Below are 12,590 nucleotides of genomic sequence, written 5' to 3'. Positions count from 1 at the left end.
TTCTTGAGTACCTTCAATGCTGCAAACATTTTTTGGTACCCTTCCCCAGATCTGTGCCTCGACACAATCCTGTCTCGGAGCTCTACAGACAATTCCTTCAACCTCATGACTTGGTTTTTGCTCTGACATGCACTGTCAACTGTGGGACCTTATATAGACAGTTGTGTGCCTTTCCAAATCATGTCCAATCAATTGAATCAAGTTGTAGAAACATCTCAAGCATGATCAATGGAAACAGGATGCACCTGAGCTCAATTTCGAGTCTCATAGGAAAGGGTCTGAATATTTATGTAAATACGGTATTTCTGTTTTTTATTTTTAACAAATTTGCTAACATTTCTATTTCTGTTTTCGATTTGTCATTATTATTGATGAGGACATTTTTTATTTCATCAATTTAAAAAAAAAGGCTGTAACGTACCAATATGTGGAAAAGGTCAAGGGGTCTGAATACTTTCTGAATGCACTGCACACCGCTGCTACTGTCTATCCTGTTGCCTGGTCACTTTATCCCTACCTATATGTACAGTACATAGCTTCCTCCTTGTACCCCTGTACCCCTGTACATCGACTCGGTACTGGTACTCCCTATATATAGCCATGTTATTTCTTGTTGTTATTCATTGTATTTATTCCTCGTGTCATTATTTCCATTATTTTTATCTTTACCTCTGCATTGCTGGAAAAGGACCTGTAACTAAGGATTTCACTGTTAGTCTACCCCTGTTGTTTACGAAGCGTGTGAAATACAATTTGACATTGCACCCTGCATCACACAAGCACACAAAGTGACATAATCTGCACCCAGCGAGCAGTTGTTGGGGGTTAACTGCCTTGATTACGGCAGAACGTCAGATTTTTCAACCTTGCCAGCTCAGGGATTCAAACCAACGACCATTCAGTTATTGGCCCAATGCTCTTAACCACTAGGCTACCTATGTGTGAGCCATATTCTGCCAGTGCAATAGTGGTCGTGATCATAAACAGATTAATATACAGTCTAAGATTAACTAAAACAGCCTTATAGATATTGAGTTATGATAGGCAGGGTCCAACTGATTCTGCATTGCTTTTCAATGGAATGGAATTGGAATTGACCTTGATAATAGTAGTAGTAGTATACACTGAGTGTACAAAAAATTAGCAACACATGCTCTTTCCATGATATAGACTGTCCAGGTGAATCCAGGGGAAAGCTATGATCCCTTATTGATGTCACGTGTTAATCCACTTCAATCAATGTAGATGAAGTGGAGGAGACAGGATAGTAGATGCCAGGCGCACTGGTTTGAGTGTGTCAAGAACTGCAACGCTGTGTGTTTTTTTCACACTCAACAGTTTCCCGTGTGTATCAAGAATGGTCCACGACCCAAAGGACATCCAGACAACTTGACACAACTGTGGGAAGAATTGGATCCAGACAACTTGACACAACTGTGGAATGCTGTCTACCTTGCTGATATACTGTGCGTTATTTAAGCAATAAGGCACGAGGGGGTGTCGTATATGGCCAATATTCCATGGCTAAGAGCTGTTCTTTCGCACAACGCAACACAGAGATGGATACAGCCCTTAGTTGTGGTATATTGGCCATATACAACAAACCCAGAGATGCCTTATTGCTATTATAAATTACGTTGGTAACCAGTTTATAATAGCAATAAGGCTCCTCAGGGGTTTGTGATATATGGCTAATATACCACGGCTAAGGGCTGTGTCCAGGCACTCCTCATTGTGTACATAAGAACAGCCCTTAGCCGTGGTATATTGGCCATATACCACACCTCCTCTGGCCTTATTGCTTTAATATAGCATAGTGGGCTTCGTAAGCCACGCCCCAGTGGGCGGGGCTATGTATGTTGCTCTTGCACTGGGACATATTTGATTTTTTATACAGCGATAGACCTCTCATTTACAAAGGGTCTGCGGTGGTTCTGTGTATTTATGGTAGTATTTAAGACAAGTGTAGGCTTTTGCAGTTTCTTTTGTATTTGGCGTTGCGTCGTGCATAAGAACAGCTTTAGCCCGTGGTATATTGACCATATACCACACCCACTCGTGCCTTATTGCTTAAATAACGTACGGTATATCAGCAAGGTAGAATTCAATGTCTATAGTTGATTCTTACATGTACTATTGAGATGATTTTGAAAGCAAAAGTCGAATTGAAAACATTGTCATTATGAACATCGAATTCAACAATAGCAAGCTGGCTGATGGGTTGGGTTATCTAAACGAGTAAATCTGCAAATCTGTTTGTTTGGTTACCAAGGCAACTAATGTAGCTATCTATTAAACGTGCTAGCTACTTCAGTAGATGTAGCTGTTAAACACATTTCTAGCAGAAAATGTGTTAAATTATAGCCATGGTATAAAAGGGATAATCAACTCGGGGCTCTATGCGTCCTCTTGAAAATAATGCAACTCCGTGGAAGGTGAGTTCCACTCTGCTAGCACGTCGTGGAACACACCTTCTACGTCGTTCATTATTTTCCATAGAACGCTTAGCGTTATCCCATCGTTGATTAACCCTTCCATAAAGTCTTTATCCAAGAGTTATTTTTTATCTCCAAGTTCTAGGTCCAAAAGGTTTCTTAATTTAACAGCTTCTACCCCCAAGCCATAAGACTCCTGAACATCTAATCAAATGGCTACCCAGACTATTTACATTGTCCCCACCCCCCATTTTTACACTGCTGCTACTCTGTGTTTATTATCTATGCATAGTCACTTTAACTCTACCTACATGTACATATTACCTCAATTACCTCGACTAACCGGTACCCCCATCACATTGGCTCTGTACAAGAACCCCCTGTAGTATATAGCCTCACTATTGTTATTTTACTGCTGCTCTTTATTTATTTGTTACTTTGATTTTCTATTTTTTACTTAACACTTGTTTTTCTTAAAACTGCATTGTTGGTTAAGGGCTTGTAAGTAAGCATCTACTACACCTGTTGTATTGGGCGCATGTCACAAATACGATTTGATTTATGTAAAAAGGAATCATGTCAAGGTTCTTACCACCACCTAGTGGTAAGAACTTTTAAAAAAAAACGTTATTTGCACAGTTTTCATACACACAGAAAAATAAACAAACAGGCTTCCAAAGAGACAAATGAATAGTATATTATATGATTATAAATAATAACTTAAGTTTTAAAAAATCTGTCTCCTATGTTTGATGATGCAGTAGGCTATAGTAAAACAATGACTACAATTCCTATAGGTTTATCATTTGAACTCTTGCTATACAAAGTGTCATATAGACAAATACACAGTTTCAGTAAAAATTGATGCTTAAGCTTCTGTCTTAGAAGGCTATCCCTATTAGGTCAATATAGTATAACAAAGACTATTTTTCAAATAGGCCTATAATTGGAACAATATAACAGTTGCAATACAAAATGTCATAGACAAATACCTGCTTAAGCTATTGTCATACAAGTATACAATATATATATATATATATATTTTTAAATTATGTAACCTAGGACGCTCACCTACCTAGTTTTAATTTAATACCATCAATACTGTTGAATGTAAGTATTTACATTCTAATACTTAAAACTTAATTCACATTTCTGACAGCTTCAGCTCACTACTGTAATGTTGGGTTAGAGATCCTTAGAGAGCCTGCTTTTGTATTACGCTCAACACTAATTTCCCTATGAGGGCACCATTCCCTCTGTTTTTTCCAAAGCTGCTCGGAATCCTGGCTCCAACTTCCAGCCTCATTCATGTGACATCACACACACTCAGTGGCAGCTGTTGGTGTACTCCTGAGAGAGGAAACATGCAGTATTGCTTTTAATTCATTTCTTTTGAGTGAGATGTGCCAAATAAAACATAATTGTGGTATTCCGTGCACTGATTCAACTTCAATGTAAAGATTGTTGCCTGTTGAGGTCTGGACTGGGGGTGCCTCACCTGAGCACCTATAAGTGCCGCACTACTTGTCTGATAAGATAAAATAGTCCAACTACATGAAGTATACTTTCAATCTGGTTGGACGAGCTCTTTACTTTTTTGTAAATCTTTTGGCGCAAGCAAAGCAAGGCCATGGACAAGATGGAGATAATGAAAACAAGGACCACAAGGGGCACAATGATACTATAGAAAGACATGCAGACAGAAAGATAGCGAGTTAGCTAAATATTTTTGGAAAAACTTTATTGTAAGGTACACATACACTGAGTATACAAAACATTAAGGACACCTTCCTAATATTGATTGCCCCCCCCCCCCCCCCCCCAATCCGTCATGGCATGGACTCTACAAGGTGTTGAAAGTGTGCATTACTGGACAATCTTTAAATAACCTCATTGTTAACCATAATAATTATATATTAATAGTTAATAAAGAGCTAGATGCATAAGAAACAGGCTCTATATGGGACTAATACGGGCATAGTACCTTAAAATGTGTTTCCTATTCTAATGTGTTCCCTATATCCCAGAAATGAGCTCATTGGACAAAAAGGGGCACACTTTCCCACAAATATGCCATACAGCCAAATTTCAAGTCACAATTTAACATGAACAATTAACAACTAAACTTGACAAGAGGCATGCAGTCTTACATTGCTATTAATATCATGGACTCCACAGACTCCACTGGAGAATGAGTTGAATCTGAGAAAAAAAAAGAGACGTATATTGGTCATGTTTTGATCAACACTATAATGGGTCAGATTTCAGACATCGCTTGAAGTCTCTCAGTTGTACATGTGGGCAACGAATGCAATTCGTGGGCACCCAACCAAAATTCTGCAAAATACAGAACGAGTCGAGACAAGAATGGAATGTGTACTTTACATGCTGTTTTCTAGTCATAGCATGTACAGTCTCAGATTACACACGTTGACATCCGGTCTCGTTTACTCAGTAACCATGGCAACTTCAGACAACTGAAAACAAAATAGAACTGTAAAGTCTTGTACAATATTAAACTGTAGATTACATTTCCATGTCCTCGTGGCTTTAGACAGGAAATACATTTAAAAATATATTATTTTCAAATACAATTGCATAATTACCCAATGCGATATTGACTGAATCAACTGTAAACACTTATTTCTGGAAATCACCCATTGAGGTAATGTTGTAGCCATCCTTGTAGCCACACACTGTGTCTGAGAAAGTTGAGCAGGAAATAACAGTCATCTTGCCATCCCCTGCCATGGGTCAAGCAGACATATAGAAACACTCAACAGATTGACCAGACTGCAAGCACATAAGAAAGTGAGGTACTAGTATGAACCAGCTCCTGAGTTGTAGCAAACAAAGAATGAATGGACTAATGAAATGTCAACTAATGTGCATTATCCAACTCTTCATTACTATGTCGGATATATCCATTTGAGATTTTCTTCAAGTCACATCTGCTGGGCATGCCAGTCAGAATACCAGTGAATTTTCTCCATCAAGTTAAACATGAGCGAAATAATAATCTTATTACAATATGTAATAGATTTTTGTTGTTGTTATGTGTTTTACCTGAACAGTCACTGCATAGAATACAGGTACGTCCTGTCCACCCCACATCCAGCTGGCTGCAGTTTCCGATGGCAAATCGCCCTAAATGAGAGGACATTTGATATCATCAGTAACCATAAACACTGAGAGGGACTGTGAAGAACATAGTTAGCTGATGATTGAAACATAAAACCATCATTAGTAGGCCAATAAAGCTTAGCAGCGATATATCTCAACCCCCCATACAATTTGTTTTACTATGAAAAGTTACATTAAACGTCCCTTGCGGACAGAGTGGACAGTGCTGTCCACTGCAGATAAGTGCATATGCCATGGCCAGCAGAGAGAGCAAGAGAATCTAGAAGGGGGAAGACAAAAAAAAAAACAGTGGCTTCATTAAACAGGCAGCAGATAAGGTGTGTGCCTGGCTACAGGTCGCTATAGTATGTTACTGTTTGCTATCAGCAACATGCAGCATTGTAAAATATAGAGCGACATCTCTAGGCAATAATTAACATCTTTGGGACTAGGACCTAGGCATATGGCTCACAATCACCTGATAACCTACTGCATGTGCACTATCCGGTTTATAGTATAAAGTTAAACTGGTAATACTAATCCAGCCTGCTGTTCTAATCATTCATAGTTTATAGACCTATAATTACATGGCTTTTGATTGGTAAATGAATTGAATGTAATAAAACATGGAATGAACAAATTGAATACTAAAGTTCTTAAAATACAATGAAAGATAGGGCTAGGGAAATGTAACCAAACTTAGTTTCATAGACAGAGCTATAGATTCATGTATTGACATATTTCATAGCCTACATTGTTTACACACTCTTGTCAACAAAAACATAAAATGCAGCCATAGATCTTGGGTTATGATAGGATAAGGCACTTGCATAAAGCTCATAAGGCAAAACAAATATTTTTTCAACCTATCTATGACCATTGACCAGCAGGACTGGCTTTATTTTGGTTTATTCTGTGCAGCAGAATGTAGACTATGGTTTGTTCTGAGCAGCAGAACGTAGACTATGGTTTGTTCTGAGCAGCAGAATGTAGACGATAATACATTCGATTAAATAATTCTGTGTATTTTGGTTGCACTTACATTTCTGAAGTTAGACATTATTCCGTTGTCATTGAAGGCGATCGGCACTATTTGCACCTAAGTGGTCGGGGTGCAATATTGCAGACAACCTGTAATGTCCAAATGCCTTTCTCTCTGTCTGTAGTCAAAGCGAAGAAGTTAATTGTTTACTCCATGTGTAACTCTGTGTTGTCTGTTCACACTGCTATGCTTTATCTTGGCCAGGTCGCAGTTGCAAATGAGAACTTGTTATCAACTAGCCTACCTGGTTAAATAAAGGTGAAATAAAAATAAATAATAAATAAAATAAAAAAAGTCTGATATGCTCAGACTTGAGGCACATAAATTATATCAGAGCGCAGACTTGATATACAGTTGTAGCCAAAAGTTTTGAAAATGACACAAATATTAATTTTCACAAAGTCTGCTGCCTCAGTTTGTATGATGGCAATTTGCATATACTCCAGAATGTTATGAATTGATCAGATGAATTGCAATTAATTGCAAAGTCCCTCTTTGCCATGCAAATGAACTGAATCCCCCCAAAACATTTCCACTGCATTTCAACCCTGCCACAAAAGGACTAGCTGACATCATGTCAGTGATTCTCTCGTTAAAACAGGTGTGAGTGTTGACGAGGACAAGGCTGGAGATCACTCTGTCATGCTGATTGAGTTCGAATAACAGACTGGAAGCTTTAAAAGGAGGGTGGTGCTTGGAATCATTGTTCTTCCTCTGTCAAACATGGTAACCTGCAAGGAAACACGTGCCGTCATCATTGCTTTGCGCAAAAAGGGCTTCACATGCAAGGATATTGCTGCCAGTAAGATTGCACCTAAATCAACCATTTATCGGATCATCAAGAACTTCAAGGAGAGCGGTTCTGTTATTGTGAAGAAGGCTTCAGGGCGCCTAAAGTTGATTCAGCTGCAGGATCGGGGCACCACCAGTACAGAGCTTGCTCAGGAATGGCAGCAGGCAGGTGTGAGTGCATCTGCACGCACAGTGAGGCGAAGACTTTTGGAGAGTGGCCTGGTGTCAAGAAGGGCAGCAAAGAAGCCACTTATCTCCAGGAAAAACATCAGGGACAGAGTGATATTCTGCAAAAGGTACAGGGATTGGACTGCTGAGGACTGGTGTAATGTCATTTTCTCTGATGAATCCCCTTTCCGATTGTTTGGGGCATCCAGAAAAAAAGCTTGTTCGGAGAAGAGAAGGTGAGCACTACCATCAGTCCTGTGTCATGCCAACAGTAAAGCATCCTGAGACCATTTATGTGTGGGGTTGCTTCTCAGCCAAGGGAGTGGGCTCACTCACAATTTTGCCTAAGAACACAGCCATGAATAAAGAATAGTACCAACACATCCTCAGAGAGCAACTTCTCCCAACCATCCAGGAACAGTTTGGTGACGAACAATGCCTTTTCCAGCATGGAGTACCTTGCCATAAGGCAAAAGTGATAACTAAGTGGCACGGGGAACAAAACATCAATATATTGGGTCCATGGCCAGGAAACTCCCCAGACCTTAATCCCATTGAGAACTTGTGGTCATTCCTCAAGAGGCGGTTGGACAAACAAAACCTACAAATTCTCACAAACTCCAAGCATTGATTATGCAAGAATGGGCTGCCATCAGTCAGGATGTGGTCCAGAAGTTAATTGACAGCATGCCAGGGTGGATTGCAGAGATCTTAAAAAAGAAGGGTCAACACTGCAAATATTGACTCTTTGCATCAACTTCATGTAATTGTCAATAAAAGCCTTTGACACTTATGAAATGCTTGTAATTATACTTCAGTATTCCATAGTAACATCTGACAAAAATATCTAAAGACACTGAAGCAGCAAACTTTGGAAATTAATATTTGTGTCATTCAACTTTTGGCCACGACTGTACTGTAGGTCTACCCAACCCCAGAGGTTTCCCTCAGAAGCCAACTTCAGGGAGAAAAAAAACAGAATGGTTTTGATCATGGACATGTGCATGTAATTATAATTGTGCCAGAGTAGGCTGGTTGGAGGAGCTACAGGCAGACAGGCTCATTGTAATGGTTGGAATTAAGTTAATAGAACGGAGTCAAACATGTTGTTTCCATGTGTTTGATGTGTTTGGTACCATTCCATTGATTCCATTCCAGCCATTACAATGAGCATGTCCTCCTATAGCTCCTCCCACCAGTCTCCTCTGCACTATGCTTATTTAAACAATAAGGCACGAGGGGGTGTGGTATATGGCTAAGGGCTGTTCTTAAACACAACAGATCTTCATGGATACAGCCATTAGCCGTGGTATATTGGCCATACACCACAAACCCCGAGGTGCCTTATTGCTATTATAAACTGGTTACCTGTCACGGTCTTCCTCCTCTTCATCTGAAGAGGAGAGGCAAGAAGGATCAGAGGACCAAAATGCGGCGTGGTATGTGTTCATAGTGAAGTTTAATAAAGAGAACACTGCAACACTATACAAAAGAGTAACGAAAACAATAAACCAAATATGACCGTGAAGCTACAAAATGAGACCTGTGCTGACACAAGCCACTAACAAACAGTGCAACCCAGGCTACCTAAGTATGATTCTCAATCAGAGACAACTAATGACACCTGCCTCTGATTGAGAACCATACTAGGCCGAAACATAGAAATGCCCCAAAACATAGAAAAACCAACATAGACTGCCCACCCAACTCACGCCCTGACCATACTAAATAAATACAAAACAAAGGAAATAAAGGTCAGAACGTGACATTACCAAAGTAATTAGAGCAATGTTTTGTCATACCCATGGTATACGGTCTTGTATACCACGGCTGTCAGCCAATCAGCATTCAGGGCTGGAACCACATAGTTTATAAATACCTTTTTAATGGCATTTTGAAGAGGAGCGTGAACTCTGGAACCCCAAATAACTTCTGGTGCGTTTGTAAACAACAGCTAGCTAGCTAGTTTAGTATAGTTGTATTCTAAATTACCATAGTATTCGCGGGTGGGAGGTCCTACGTCCGGGGACAATTTTATTTTTTGAGAACTAAAGTTTATAGATTTCCCAAAGAATTTATACAAAATACACACACATACACATCATATTAAATAACACAATTTAGACAAACTAAGAAGAAAAAACACGATGCAGCCCAGGCGTCCACTCTGGTTGCGGAGAATTATTCTTAGCAACAATGGCAATGTATTAGGTGAGATCAGTCATGGGACAAAAGTACAACACTCATCACCAATGATTGCACAAGTGTCCCCTTGACCTGCCAAAAGATCGTCAAGAGCCTCTCTGTTTTGCAGAGCCAATTTACACAATTCTTTTAGCATTGCCAATTTTCTCTATGTCTCTAGAGCTCTCCCGAATTTGGTCTATGGCACATGCATATTGACTTTCACATGGAAGAGAGAGAACAGGTGTTATAACAGTTTCACACCAACCTTGATAAGAATGAGATTGTGGCAAGGTTAGCCCAAGCTACAATCTAGTGGCTCTCCTCAAAATGTAGGGGCATAGCTCTGTCTCTAGAAGCCTCGCCTTCCCAAATCTTTTATTAGAACTATTGATGATAAATTATCCAACCCACATTTTAATGACAGTCCTTAGTGCTTCATATTGGTTCTATCACTTTAATTTAAAACCCTCAATTTAGCACACACCGATACTGGCAGATGTACATTTACATTGACATACAGTATATTCTTCTTATATTTCTAGCATTATTCTAAACTATTCTCATCACTTGTAGTAATGACAGACTGGTGTCTCAATACATTCTTAGTCTAAATTACTATACATTTTACAGTGTGCAGACCTCCACAATCAAGCTGATACCTCAAAAAAACAATTTTGGATAAGCCTAAATCAATTTCGGGCACGGTTGACCACCCCCTCCCTCATTATACCATGTGCATTTTCAACGATTATCTTGTCGTTACTTGCTAAACACCATATGTATCTTGCTATACATATAAATAACACCCCATATTCAAAAACACCTCGTGTTATTTGTAGTGGCTGCTTGGTAATATTTAGTTATTCACGTCCACATCGCAGCGCAGTCCACATATCATTTTCTCAAGGAAACCTCGGTAAACTTTAGTAGGTGAAGGTTGTCACATTGTCTGACACTAGAGAGTCAGGCAGACCGCGGGTTGCAAACACCTGGCGCAGCTCCTTGATGGTTGTTGTCACTGTGATGTTGCTCATAATCCAGGCTGCATCACATCTGGACGTGATTGGGAGTCCCATAGGGCGGCGCACAATTGTCCCAGCGTCGTCCGGGTTTGGCCGAGGTAGGCCATCATTGTAAATAAGAATTTGTTCTTAACTGACTTGCCTAGTTAAATGAAGGTAAAATAATAAAAAAATAATGTGAGCCTCCAGCCACTTGGAGTGCACGTCCACCATGACAAGGAACATGGGAACCATAAAAGGGTCAAGCCACTCCTACGGATGCAGTGGCGCGGGCAGAGCCATCTTCTGGTTGATTTGACATTCAGAACAGGTTTTTACTTTGTTTTCTAAGTCTTGATCCATTAGCCCTTCAGATATAAGATCTGGCTCAACTTTTTATCTGGGATGCACCCGGGTGAGCCTCATGAACCTCGTCCATGACTTGTGAACCTCCAGGGGGCAGGACGACCACTCTGGATCCCCAGAGTATGCAGCCATCTTGAACACTCAGATCAGTTTTGCGCTTTGCATACGGCCTCAGTCCATCATCCTCTATGACAGGAGGCCAACCCTGCATAAGGAATCTTTTTACTTGGGACAGTATTTAACCTGTTTGACATCGACAGGTGAGTTTGACAATCTCTCCATTAGGAAACTTGTCTCAGGAGGCACCACAGTTAGTTTTTTTTATCATTCAAAAGCATATGCCACAACTGGGTAGATTCCTTTGTCAGCATTATTGCAGTGTTTCTGTAACAAAGAATGTTTAGAGATAGGCCTGTAAATCATGGTTTCAGGGCAGCAATATACTGGAAATTCACTGCAAGTTGGGTATCAATTTGAAGTGGAAAAACATACAACAAAGAGTTATAGTATCTAGATATAACAGACTGTTTTCCTCTCAGGTCTCAAGTCAATGACAGTGGTGGTCCAATAGAGAGAAACACTGTAGCACCAGCATACCGTGTCAATCACGAGAAGCGTTGATATCCCATATTCCTTATATTCCTGTACATCCCCAATAGTTGCTTAGAATCTCTGGCTTCTATCTCAACTGTTTTTCAGCATCCATGGGATGGCAGACACTCAATGAATCATGCGGTGTAATCCTGAACTTTGAAAAAATGTAATCAATTCACCTGTGCAAGTATCAAAGCTCTTCAGCCACTATTACTCTTTCTTTTTTTCCTTCTTATTTTAATCCGACTACATCCATATTTTTGCATATTTGATTGGATAGGATAGAGAGGTAGGAAAGTTAAAAGGAGAGTACTGATTACCTACATTTACTATTTTTTGCCACCAAATGATTACAATCCCAAAGAGAATGGAGATGAGACAAGGAGTGACAACTAGGAGCACAATGAGACTAAAAGAGGGAGAAAAAGAGAGAGACAGACAGACCAAATGTTAGTCCATATAGCATGGTGTAATATGTATCTTTCCCCCCAAAAGCGGCCTAACAAGTGCCTGCCCTTCACTGATTAAATAAGAACATAATCCCTATCTCTAAAATGATTCAACTCAAAACAGCTGAGACATACACAGAACTTTGCATTGTTGTTTGTTCAACTCAGTAGTTTTTCTAATAGTACATTATTAGTTCTCAAATTAACTGACATTTAATTGTTTTTCTACTGTAAAATGGGATGTATTTGGATGAATTGGGACTGAAAAATAACACCTTTCAAAGAAATATGTGAAAACATGACCTGCAATAAGCTACGCATAGGAACAGCTGTCAGGTATTTTAAGCAGATCTACTGGAGCAGTAGAGCAACAATCTCCCTCCTTTGCCAATCCTGCATCATACTGGGCAAGTCAGAGTGGGTGTGAAATGTA

General features: G+C 39.7%; 1 long non-coding RNA gene across 2 annotated transcripts; it reads right to left on the bottom strand.

Annotated features, from left to right (window-relative positions):
• Positions 1-3,177: 3,177 nt before the first annotated feature.
• Positions 3,178-6,795, bottom strand: LOC118965312. 2 transcript variants are annotated; one of them, XR_005052633.1, is made up of 5 exons: positions 6,601-6,795; positions 5,752-5,838; positions 5,502-5,582; positions 4,586-5,179; positions 3,178-3,785 (listed from the first exon to the last, which is right to left on the bottom strand). It is a non-coding gene; the product is annotated as an uncharacterized LOC118965312 (long non-coding RNA). The 2 variants fall into 2 exon arrangements; XR_005052632.1 differs by having other exon boundaries at positions 5,502-5,838.
• Positions 6,796-12,590: the final 5,795 nt, after the last annotated feature.

Source organism: Oncorhynchus mykiss, chromosome 7 (genome assembly GCF_013265735.2).
Source record: "Oncorhynchus mykiss isolate Arlee chromosome 7, USDA_OmykA_1.1, whole genome shotgun sequence".
In the NCBI taxonomy this organism is placed as follows: domain Eukaryota; kingdom Metazoa; phylum Chordata; class Actinopteri; order Salmoniformes; family Salmonidae; genus Oncorhynchus; species Oncorhynchus mykiss.
Note: the sequence above shows the minus strand (reverse complement) of the source record. Positions and strands in the feature narration are given on the sequence as shown.